This window comes from Symphalangus syndactylus, chromosome 10 (genome assembly GCF_028878055.3).
Source record: "Symphalangus syndactylus isolate Jambi chromosome 10, NHGRI_mSymSyn1-v2.1_pri, whole genome shotgun sequence".
In the NCBI taxonomy this organism is placed as follows: Eukaryota; Metazoa; Chordata; class Mammalia; order Primates; family Hylobatidae; genus Symphalangus; species Symphalangus syndactylus.
In genome coordinates this window covers 82,051,767-82,064,499 of record NC_072432.2, presented here as the reverse complement: position 1 = coordinate 82,064,499, position 12,733 = coordinate 82,051,767, and the positions used below count along the sequence as shown (strand labels likewise).

Genomic DNA, 12,733 nt, shown 5'->3' with positions numbered 1-12,733 from the left:
GCCTGTAATCCTAGCACTCTGGGAGGCCGAGGCAGGCAGATCACTTGACGTCAGAAGTTAGAGACCAGCCTGGCCAACATACTGAAACCCTGTCTCTACTAAAAATACAAAAATTAGCCAGGCATGGTGGTACACGCCTGTAGTCCCAGTTACTCGGGAGGCTGAGGCAGAAAAATCGCTTGAACGAAGTGGAGGTTGCAGTGAGCCGAGATTGTGCCACTGCACTCCAGCCTGGGTGACAGAGCAAGACTCCATCTCAAAAAAAAAAAAATTGACTTTACACCTTTTTGCCCAATGTTTTTTTCATCTTGATAGTTTTTACACTAACTGGTGGGGACAGTTCAAGTAGTTTCTTTTTGGGTTTCAACACTATCACATCTCTAGATACTCCAATATATGATTTTTTTTTTTTTTTTTTTGAGACGGAGTCTCACTCTTTCACCCAGGCCGGAGTGCAGTGGCGCAATCTCGGCTCACTGCAAGCTCTGCCTCCCGGGTTCACGCCATTCTCCTGCCTCAGCCCCCCAAGTAGCTGGGACTACAAGTGCCCGCCACCGCGCCCGGCTAATTTTTTGTATTTTTAGTAGAGACGGGGTTTCACCGTGTTAGCCAGGGTGGTCTCGATCTCCTGACCTCGTGTACCGCCCGCCTCGGCCTCCCAAAGTGCTGGGATTACAGGCCTGAGCCACTGCACCCGGCCCCAATATAAGATTCTAGTAAAACATGGAGTTGAAGATGAATTTAGGAACAAAGGGACCTCCTATATGGTTCTCCTTGTTCCCTGCCTCCCCTTCTGTCTCAGTATGGGCCCAGTGCACTCTGGCAAGACAAGCGGGTGTGGGGAGGGGAGGGATAGAGTTGCGAAAATGCTGGCAGATGGCCACTGCTAAAAGGGGTTCTGAAATTGCTTCCAGCCACACGGCCTCCCCACCTCTCTCCCTGGTCATGGATCCAGGAAAAGAAAGGAGTTTGTATGGCTTCAGGACCCTCAGCTTGAACTCTGCCTCAAACCCTTGTCCATTTTTCTTTCTTGGAGAGCAGTAGGATACTATTTTGAGACATGAAGGCCCTTCATTTCTATGTTCTCATTACCTTCCCCATTACAGAGACTTCCCAGGTAGAGGACTTCCTATGATAGCTTTCTTCTAGTATGAGTACTGGAGCTAGGCCGGGCGCGGTGGCTCACGCCTGTAATCCCAGCACTTTGGGAGGTCAAGGCGAGTGGATCACGAGGTCAGGAGATCGAGACCATCCTGGCTAACATGGTGAAACCCCGTCTCTACTAAAAAAAGAAAAAATACAAAAAATTAGCCGGGCGTGGTGGCGGGCGCCTGTAGTCCCAGCTACTCAGAGAGGCTGAGGCAGGAGAATGGCGTGAACCCGGGAGGCGGAGCTTGCAGTGAGCCGAGATTGCGCCACTGCACTCCAGCCTGGGCGACAGAGCGAGACTCCGTCTCAAAAAAAAAAAAAAAAAGTACTGGAGCTAGAGGGAGAGACAGCCCAGAATTGAGTCTGCATGGATTTTTTTTTTCATTGAAATTCACCCAAGTAATATGTACACATAAGTAAAAGCAAAATATTCCTAAAGGATTTATGATGAAATCAAAAGCCGAAAATCTCTCCCCCGTTCTTTCCTCGTCATATAGCAGCTCTATGTACCAGACTTCTGAGGTAAATTTAAATTAGGATAATATTTTTTTTCTTTTCTTTCTTTTTTTTTTTTGAGACGGAGTCTCGCTCTGTCGCCCAGGCTGGAGTGCAGTGGCGCAATCTCGGCTCACTGCAAGCTCCGCCTCCCGGGTTCACGCCATTCTCCTGCCTCAGCCTCTCCGAGTAGCTGGGACTACAGGCGCCCGCCACCACGCCCGGCTAATTTTTTGTATTTTTAGTAGAGACGGGGTTTCACCGTGGTCTCGATCTCCTGACCTCGTGATCCGCCCGCTTCGGCCTCCCAAAGTGCTGGGATTACAAGCGTGAGCCACCGCGCCCGGCCCCTTTTTTTTTTTTTTTTTTTTTTTTAAGATGGAGTTTCACCTTGTTGCCCAGGCTGGAGTGCAGTGGTGCAATCTTACCTCACCGCAACCTCCGCCTCCCAGGTTCAAGCGATTGTCCTGCCTCATCCTCCTGAGTAGCTGGGATTACAGGCATGCACTACCATGCCCAGCTAATTTTTATATTTTTAGTAGAGATGGGTTTCACCATGTTGGTCAGGCTGGTCTCGAACTCCTGACCTTAGGTGATCCACCTGCCTCTGCCTCCCGAAGTGCTGAGATTACTGGTATGAGCCACTGTGCCCGGCCTCAGTATTTCTTATTTGATAGATTTATATTGGATTCACTTTTTTTTTTTTTTTTAAATATGGAATCTCACTCTGTCGCCCAGGCTGGAGTGCAGTGGTGCGATCCCGGCTCACTGCAACCTCCACTTCCTAAGTTCAAGCGAGTCTTCTGCCTCAGCCTCCTGAGTAGCTGGGACTACAGGAACACACAACCACACCCAGCTAATTTTTGTATTTTTAGTAGAGACGGGGTTTCACCATATTGGCCAGGCTGGTCTCGAACTCCTGACTCCGTGATCCACCCATTTTGGCCTCCCAAAGTGCTGGGATTAAAGGCGTGAGCCACCGTGCCCGGCCTGGATTCACTTTCTATAGGCCAGTTAGATAGCACATTATGTTTGTGTTTTCTTCAGGGTCATCAACGTCAAAAGCTTGTGATGGATTAAAATAGCCACAAATTCCTGTACATGTTTGAATCTGTGCTGCCACTGTGACTTGCTTTGACCAACAAATGCAGCAGAAGTGGCACTGTGTGACTTTGAGCTTCGGCCTCCAGAGGCTTTGCAATGTCTACTCTCAGGCTTTCTGTGAACACTGTCACCTTGTGAACAAGCTTGAACTAGCCTACTTGAGGATGAGACCCTTGGAAGAGAGAGTGATCAATGGAAAATGCCTCACTTGCTCAGCTGTTACACCCATCTCAGCTGAAACTCCTGTGCGTGAGGTCAGCCTGGCTGTGTGCTGTGTGCAAATGCATATTGCCACAGAGCAGAAGTACCATGGAGTGGAGCCTAGATTAAGTTGCCAAACTAAAGAATGGGAGCAAATAATCGCTTGGTTCAAGTCACCAATTTTCAGGGTGGTTTGTTATTCAGCAATAGATGTGAATACAAATCTAATCATCTCCTCAAACCTAGTTAATAAAAAAGAAGCATTTTCAACGAACAAATGAGCAACTGTACCTAGAAGTGACTTACTCCATGCCCAACGGGGGAGTTAGTGGGTACATGGGACAGTTACACATTGTTCTCCTTTGTTGAACAGTCTCTTGTCCACGTTCCCATGCTGAAAAATTTTAACACATTTCTCAGAATTAGCTTTACATAAAGCTTTATTTATCTAATGAAAAAGCTAGTGTTTCAGTAAAATACATCTTTTATCTGGTATTTTAAAGGAAAGCAGCCCCATTTCTCTAATTTGCCTTCCTGTTGAGTATTTCACCATAGTTTTTTTTTTTTTTTTTTCTTTAAGACAGAGATTCGCTCTTGTTGCCCAGGCTGGAGTGCAATGGCACGATCTCAGCTCACTGCAACCTCCGCCTCCTGGATTCAAGCGATTCTCCTGCCTCAGTCTCCTGAGTAAGCTGGGATTACAGGCGCCCGCCACCATGTCCGACTAATTTTGTATTTTTAATAGAGATGGGGTTTCTCCACGTTGGTAAGGCTGGCCTCAAACTCCCAACCTCAGGTGATCTGTCTGCCTCGGCCTCCCAAAATGCTGGGATTACAGGTGTGAGCCACCGTGCCCAGCCTCACCACAGAGTTTAAAGTCAAAGACGGGGAAAAAAAGATAAATCTATTTAGGTCAAATGCTAAATGGCGAGCAAAACTTGCAATAATAGAAAGCTTTTAATTGGACAACCCAGTAACTCCTGTTTAGGGAAAGTCAGTAAGATGTAGCAAGAAACAGGCAACTGGATTGACAGCTACACAAGTAGGAAAAGCAGGGGCATTTAAACAAGTTCAGGGCCAAATTAACAAATTGGTTTTTGAGGCTTTTTGATTTGCAAGTAAACAGGGATCACTGGTTCTAATCTCATGAGTAGGATTAGGATGAAAAATTACAGTCTCTTTTCTATGATAGTTTAGTGTAATTTTTGCATGTTTGCTTCCCAAATTTTCTGTATATCTAATTTACTATTTTCTTAATCAGAATCGTGGGTAAGGATCTCCATGCATGCTGTGATCTGTCCGTGGTACTTGGCAAGCTCACCAGCCATGTGAAAGATTCCCAGCCAGCCAGGGAAGCACAGTCCATTTAAAGCCATCTGAGGTGGTGAGAGAGCATGGAAATCACACTGGGATACCTGTTTTGTTTTGGTTTGGGCAGCAGTGCTGAAGTAAGACAGCAGGGGCACAGCACATTACACACACACACACACACACACACACACACAGCTCTGAGACAAATGCTCAGGGAGAAATTATATATGGTAGAATTCAAAGGAAGCCAGAAGAAGATTAAGTGGTAGCTGTCCAGAATTCCCAAGAGAATTGTGCTATTATCTTTGAAGGTCTTCAAAGTAGGTTTCCTTCCTAAGGTTGAAAAATTCTCACCTTTAGATTTGTTGATGGGTTTTAGTATATAGAGGAATTACTGTGCAGTGGTTGAAGACATGGATACTGATGGAACTTTTCTTTTTTTTTTCTTTTTTTTGAGATGGAGTCTCACTCTGTTGCCCAGGCTGGAGTGCAGTGTCGTGATCTTGGCTCACTGCAACCTCCACCTCCCAGGTTCAAGGGATTCTCCCTGCCTCAGCCTCATGAGTAGCTGGGATTACAGGTGCCCGCCACTATGCCCGGTTAATTTTTGTATTTTTAGTAGAGACATGGTTTCACCATCTTGGCCAGACTGGTCTTGAACTCCTGACCTCGTGATCTACCTGCCTCAGCCTCCCAAAGTGCTGGGATTACAGGCCACTGTGCCCAACCAGAACTGTTCTATATTGTGATTACGGTGGTCATTAAACAAACATATACGTGTGATAAAATCCGTAGAACTGTACATGAAAACAAAGTCTGTTATAATTAAAAACCGCAGGCTGGGCCCATGGTGGCTCACACCTGCAGTCCTAGCACTTTGGGAGGCCGACTCAGGAAGATCGCTTGAGCACAGGGGTTTGAAACCAGCCTGGGAAATATAGTGAGACCTTGTTTCTGTAAAAAATTAAAAAATTACTTGAGTGTGGTGGCGCGTGCCTGTAGTCCAGCTACTGACATGGAAGGATCGCTTGAGCCTGGGAGGTGGGGGCCACAGTGAGCTGAGACTGTGTCACTGCACTCCAGCCCGGGTGACAGAGTGAGAACTTTTTTCAAAATAAAACAACAAAGCCTCACATGAGTTCTGGAGATAGAGTGCCTGGGTTTGTTTGAATCACAGCTCCATCACTTATTAGTTAGATCCTGGGTAAGTTATTTGTGCCTCAGTTTCCTCATCTGTAAATGTGGGTAATAATAGTATCTTCTGCATGGGGTTGCTGTAAGGATTCAGTTAATATATGTAAAGCACTTGAAAGAGTGCCTGGCTCATTTTATTACTATATAAGTGATAGCTACTATTATTATTATTATATGAGTATAAAGGAGTAAACAGATATATGGGCTATCATATGATTATAGCAACTATGAGTAATCTGAAGTCTGAAATACAATGACCATGAAGTACTGGCTTTATGCAGGAAAGGAAGAAACTCTGTAAGAGGTTAGTGTAAATGCTACTAAGCAAATTTAAGTTTGCTCTTTCTCTATTTTCCAGGGAAGGCAAACACCAAGCAAACAAAAAAATCCTCTCACTCTATTGATTCATTCATTGAATGTCTGCTATTTTTTTTTTCTTTTCTTCTCTCTTATTTTTTTTTTGAGACAGTCTCACACTGTCGCCTGGGGCTGGTGCGCAGTGGCACGATCTCGGCTTGCTGCAACCTCTGCCTCCCAGGTTCAAGCAATTCTCCTGCCTCAGCCTCCCGAGTAGCTAGGATTACAGGCATGTGCCACCTTTGTATTTTTAGTTGAGACGGGGTTTCACTATGTTGGCCAGGCTGGTCTCAAACTCTTGACCTCGTGATCCACCTGCCTCATCCTCCCAAAGTGCTGGGATTACCGGGGTGAGCCACTGCGCCCAGCCATGCCTGCTATTTTCTAGGGCTTACTGAAAGGTTAGAAAGGATCTTGGCAGTCTTTCACTTCCATATATTTCACTTCCAATATCACCCGACACGTGATGATGTATTCTCTAACGCGTCTGCTTGTTTTGTGTATGTGTGACCTCAGTTTTTTCCGATTTACCACAGCTACCAGGTAGAGGTACTGACAGTGTCTGTGATTAAGCATCATACCTATTACAGCATCTACCAATGAGAATATTAAGACCAAATAAATTCTCCCACTAGATTGACTACACAGTAGGTAAACTTGGAGAATTATTTGCGAAGCCAAAAGAATCTTTTGAAAGCAGGAACCTGGAAATCCAAGCAGTGGGTGTTTTGAGGATGATCCAGATACACTTAGGAGTATTCAGATCATGAAACTCCATGACATGAAGGGAAAAGATGAGGCATCATTGCAATATGATGTTAAAATAGTAATCTTGGCCTGGTGTGGTGGCTCACAGCTGTAATCCCAGCACTTTGGGAGGCTGAGGTGGGAGGATTGGTGAAGCTATAGGAGTTTGAGACCAGCCTGGGCAACAAAGTGAGACCCTGTCTCTACAAAAATAAAAAAATTAGCTGGGTGTGGTGGCACTTGCCTATAGTTCCAGCTACTCGGGTGGCTGAGGCGGGAGTATCACTTGAGCCCAGGAGGTCGAGGCTGCGTTGAGCTGTGATTACACCACTACACTCCAGCCTGGGCGACAGAGTGAGACACTGTCTCTAAAAAAACAAAAAAAACCTATCTTGAACTATTCCCCTCTCACTACAAGGTCTTAATGGGGGCAGATAATATGACAGACATTCAGAGCAGGCAGAGGTATCATCTATTTGATTCACATGAGTCTGAAATCTTGTTTTTAATGTTTAAGCATTACTCTTTGACAGTTGAGAGAAAACAATCCCCCTGGGAGAAGGAAAGCGGCCAAAAGAAAATGGAACAGCTGAGAAAGAATGGAAATGATTCTAATGCTCCACGACACAGAGCCAAGTGGGAGGGAAGCCAGGGTAAATTATCCGAACCCATCTACGAAACAGCCCACCTCAGCTTGCGTGCTGGGTGCTTACTCAGTGAAGCAATAACAACTCTGTCATGGCTGACACAGCTGGAGCTCCTCCTCGTTAGTCAGCTGCAGGAAACCAGCCTATGTCCATTGTGCAAGAAGGGTCTGAACACTAGAGACATAGGCACACAAGATTGCGTCTCTACTCTGCTTCTCCTTGGTTGTTACGGGAAGTGATTGTCTCAAGTTAAATAAACTAGACTCTGGGGAACTATACAGTAAAGACTTAGTGATCGGCACAGCTTGGCGTTTATGGTGATTAAAGATACAAAACATATTACAACTTCAATTTGTCTTAGTAACTTTGGAGAGGATGTTATTTTAGTTTAATTGGGGGGGGGAAGCAGAGAGATTACATGTAACTTTTTAAAATAAAACTTTGAACCTAATATCCCATAAAAGTCAAAAAGTACTTGGGTGGAATTTATTTTACTTCTTTTGGGTGTCATGAATACAAAAGAGGTGACATGCTCCACGCCACAGTGCTGCAGAGCCAGGTAAACCATCTAGAATAAACTCGCTTCATCGTTTCCTGGCAACCCCTAACCACCTCTGTAATCTGTGGAAGTGAGGAGCCGGTACTTTGCCATTAATTTCTCCTCCCGTTCCTGGCCAGAAGAGCCCACTAATTCTTGTACCCTGTCATACTGTAAGTGACTACTAATTCAAAACATGTCTTTATATTCAGATTAATGGATAAAGAAGTACAGTCATGTATCGCATAATGACTTCTTGGTCTGGTAAAATTATAATGGAGTCAGAAAATAACCTATTGCCGGCCGGGCGCGGTGGCTCACGCTTGTAATCCCAGCACTTTGGGAGGCCGAGGCGGGCGGATCACGAGGTCGGGAGATCGAGATCATGGTGAAACCCCGTCTCTACTAAAAATACAAAAAATTAGCCGGGCGTGGTGGCGGGCGCCTGTAGTCCCAGCTACTCCGGAGGCTGAGGCAGGAGAATGGCGTGAACCCGGGAGGCGGAGCTTGCAGTGAGCCGAGATCGCGCCACTGCACTCCAGCCTGGGCGACAGAGCGAGACTCCGTTAATGATTTGTGTTACAATTGCCTACAGAATTCAGTACAGCAACATGTTGTACAGGTTTGTAGCCTAGGAGCCATAGGCTATACCATACAGCCTAGGTGCAGAGTAGGCTATACCATCTAGGTTTGTGTAAATACACTTTATGATGTTTGCCCAAAGATGAAATCGCCTAACGATGCATTTCTTAGAACACATCCCTGTTGCTAAGCAATGCACTACTGCACCAATACAGTAATGGAACTTTCTTAAAGCAAAATCTACTAGGAAGCACTTGATCCTAGCAGTGATACTAGGCTGCAATAGATTGGAGGCACAATATGGAACAAATTAATACCAGATCCCAGTAGAAGTCCTCAACTAATTCTAGGCATAGAGCATCTTTCTCACTCTTTGCTGGCTTTCTTTCCTGCTTTTTTTTTTTTTTGGAGATGGAGTCTTGCTCTGTCACTCAGGCTGGAGTGCAGTGGTGCAATCATGGCTTACTGCAGCCTCAACCTCCCAGGCTCAAGGGATCTTCCCACCTCAGCCTCCTGAATAGCTGAGACTACAGGTGTGTGTCACCATGCCCAGCTAAATTAAATTTTTTTTTTTTTTTTTTTCGAGACAGGGTCTTAACTATGTTGCCAGGGCCGGTCTTGAATGCCTGGCTTCAAGGGATCCTCCTGCCTTGGCCTCCCAAAGTGTTTGGATTATGGGTGTGAGCCCTGTTTTCTGAAATACAGTTTCTTAAGTTGTCAGGGTGATAGTAGTCAGTTTTTAGATTGTTTCTCCACAAAGGCCCAGTTCACCCTTTGCTGGCTTTCTTTCCTGCCTGTTTGTTTTAATTCTACCTAAATATCCTGGCCTAAGCTCTGAACTGTGAACTCCTGTTTTCAAGCATAGGTAGAAATATAACGACCACAATTTTTTTTTTTTTTTTTTTTTTTTTTTGAGATGGAGTTTCGCTCTTGTTGCCCAGGCTGGAGTGCAATGGCATGGTCTTAGCTCACCGCGACCTCTGCCTCCCGGGTTCAAGCGAGTCTCCTGCCTCAGCCTCCCAAGTAGCTGGGATTACAGGCATGTGCCACCACACCTGGCTAATTTTGTATTTTTTTTAGTAGAGATGGGGTTTCTCCATGTTGGTCAGGCTGCTCTCAAACTCCCGACCTCAGGTGATCCACCCGCCTTGGCCTCCCAAAGTGTTGGGATTACAGGTGTGAGCCACCGCACCCAGGCACAATTTTAACTTATAAAATAAATGGTATTTCATTCCCTCCAAAATAAAAACTAGAAATCAACTGCCAATCAATTTTCTCCATTTGGGAAGCTGCCACCCTCTAGAGGTAATAAGATGTTGGGGGCACTTGCCAGTTGTCACCAGGACTGAGAGCGGAGGGAGTTGCTACTGCATTTAGTGTCTGGGATGAAATACCAGACATAATGAAATGTAGTTTTTTTTTTTTTTGAGACGGAGTCTTGCTCTGTTGCCCAGGCTGGAGTGCAGTGGCGCGATCTTGGCTCACTGCAGCTTCCGCCTACCAGGTTCAAGCGATTTTCCTGCCCCAGTGTCCGGAGTAGCTGGGATTACAGGCCCCCAGAACCACACTCGGCTGATTTTTTTTTTTTTTTTTTTTGAGGCGGAGTCTCTCTGTCACCAGGCTGGAGTGCGATGGCGCGATCTCGGCTCACTCACTGCAACCTCCGACTCCCAGGTTCAAGCGATTCTCCTGCCTCAGCCTCCTGAGTAGCTGGGACTACAGGCACGCACCAGCGCAGTCAGCTAATTTTTGTATTTTTAGTAGAGACGGGGTTTCACCATGTTGGCCAGGATGGTCTCAATCTCCTGACCTCGTGATCCGCCCGCCTCAGCCTTCCAAAGTGCTGGGATTACAGGTGTGAGCCACCGCGCCCGGCTGAAATGCAGTTTTATATATAAAGAACCACCTTGCCCAAGATACCAGTAGTACTCACTTTGAAACACTATAAAAGGCCTACAACATTACAAGTTGCATCTTAAAAAATTCTCCATTATATTTAGTCTAAGAGGACTTAGAAGAGGACTGAGGAGTGGGGAGAAGACAGGAGAGTGTGAAATACATGGGGGATCCCATATGTTGGGACAGACCATGGTCCTCTCAGGAATTTCATGGCCTAACTGTGTTTCAGCCTAGCTTATCTTACCAGCATTTATTTCAACATTAGGATCTGGGACTTGACTTGCCAATTGTTCATGACGCAGCTGTGGTACCACTTACTCAGCTAGGAATAACAAAAGGTGTAGACTTTCTCTTTTTTCCTTTTTTTAGACATGGTCTCGCTCTGTTGCCCAGGCTGGAGTGCAGTAATGTGATCATAGCTCACTGCAGCCTCCACATCCCAAGCTCGAGTGATCCTCCTGACTCGGCCTCCCCAGTAGCTGAGATTACAGGCACACAGCACCATGCCTGGCTAATTTTTTTGGGTTTTAGTAGAGATGAGGTCTTGCTGTGTTGCCCAGGCTGGTCTTGAACTCCTGAACTCATGCAATTCTCCTGCCTTGGCATCCCCAAATGTTGGGATTACAGGCATGAGCCACTGCACCTGGCCAATAAAGACTTCTGATTGATGTAATGCTATTCAGTCATATAAAGATGAAATGTAGGCCGGGCGCGGTGGCTCAAGCCTGTAATCCCAGCACTTTGGGAGGCCGAGGTGGGCGGATCACAAGGTCAGGAGATCGAGACCATCCTGGCTAACACGGTGAAACCCCATCTCTACTAAAAATACAAAAAAAAAAAAAAAAAAAAATTAGCCGGGCGTGTTGGCAGGCGCCTGTAGTCCCAGCTACTTGGGAGGCTGAGGCAGGAGAATGGCGTGAACCCGGGAGGTGGAGCTTGCAGTGAGCCGAGATCGCGCCACTGCACTCCAGCCAGGGGGACAGAGCGAGACTCCGTCTCAAAATAAAATGGTTAAAGTGTCCTCTCAGTTGCAGAATAGACCTCAGTTGCTAGAAATACATAACTTTTTAAAAATCTTTATTTATTTAGTTTTTTTGGGATGAAGTTTTGTTCTTGTTGTCCAGGTTGGAGTGCAGTGGTGTGATCTCGGCTCACTGCAACTTCCACCTCCTGGGTTCATGCAATTCTCCTGCCTCAGCCTCCCGAGTAGCTGGGATTACAGGTGCCCACCACCATGCCCGGCTAATTTTTGTGTTTTTAGTAGAGACAGGGTTTCACCATGTTGTCCAGGCTAGTCTCTAACTCCTGACCTCAGGTGATCCACTTGCCTTGGCCTCCCAGAGTGCTGGGATTACAGGCGTTGAGCCACTGTGCCCAGCCTACAATTCATTTTTATTAAAAAAAATAATAGAGATGGGGTCTCACTATGTTGACCAGGCTGATCTTGAACTCCTGGCCTCAAGCGATTCTCCTGCCTTGGCTTCCCAAAGTGCTGGGATTACAGGTGTGAGCCACGACATCTGGCCTTGAATCCTTTTTTATCTAAGATTTTCAGGCATTGTCAAATTGTGTAAGGTAAATTTCTACTTGTTCTCTAGTATCCATTCTCCTCATTTTTCCTTAATAAAAACCCCAAATGGTTCCCATTTCCTCCTCCATTTCCCAGCTTCCTTATGGGTGGGTGTGGCCATGTGACTTGACCTGTGGACTGTGTAAACTGATGTGTGCAACATCCAGCTTTTCCTCCCTTCTTTTAAATAGGGAAGTTGCTTGCTCTCCATGCTTTCCCCCTTTTCACCCTTGCTGGAAAAGGATGACAACCTGGGCAGCCACCTTAGACCTACAGATGGCCATGGAACGTTCCACCAGCCAGATCCTTGGAGCAGAGCCACCTACTCACTTCTATCTTATTTAAGCCAACGAATTTTGGAGAAATTAATTTTCCTGCCATTTTTTCATATACTGACTGCTAACTCCAAATAAGAGAAATGACATCTGGTCTCAATAGAAAAACAGTAGTGAGGCGGGGCATGGTGGCTCACGCCTGTAATCCCAGAATTTTGGGAGGCCGAGGTGGGTGGATAACATGGTGAGACCTTGTCTCTACTAAAAATACAAAAATTAGCCAGGGGTGGTGGTGCATACCTGTTATCCTAGCTACTCAGGAAGCTGAGGCATGGGAATCGCTTGAATCCAGGAGGTGGAATTTGCAGTGAGCCAAGATTGCACCACTGTACTCAGCCTGGGTGACAGAGCAAGACCTTGTCTCAAAAAAAAAAAAAAAAAAAAAAAAAAAGAAACAACAGTAGTGGGAGAAACTTGAATGTAGCAGCCCTCCAATTTTATCTATATGTGGGTCACAGATACATACCATATACATACTGTACAAAAAAATAAACTTGTTTTTATAAGCTGAATACATTATGAACAGGCAGAGTCTTGAATAGTTTAAAAAAGTTAACTGTTAAGAGCTTTGAAAAGGGTGAGGCTGGCCGTGGTGGCTCACACC

The 12,733-nt window shown here is 45.7% G+C and overlaps 1 protein-coding gene across 1 annotated transcript in view; it reads left to right on the top strand.

Annotated features, from left to right (window-relative positions):
- REST (RE1 silencing transcription factor) overlaps positions 1–7,724 on the top strand; it is a 51,330-nt gene extending 43,606 nt beyond the window's left edge. Inside the window, exon 5 of the mRNA XM_063610412.1 lies at positions 7,092–7,724. The gene's annotated coding sequence lies outside the window, so the exon portion shown is untranslated. The remainder of the gene's footprint in view (positions 1–7,091) is intronic.
- Positions 7,725–12,733: the final 5,009 nt, after the last annotated feature.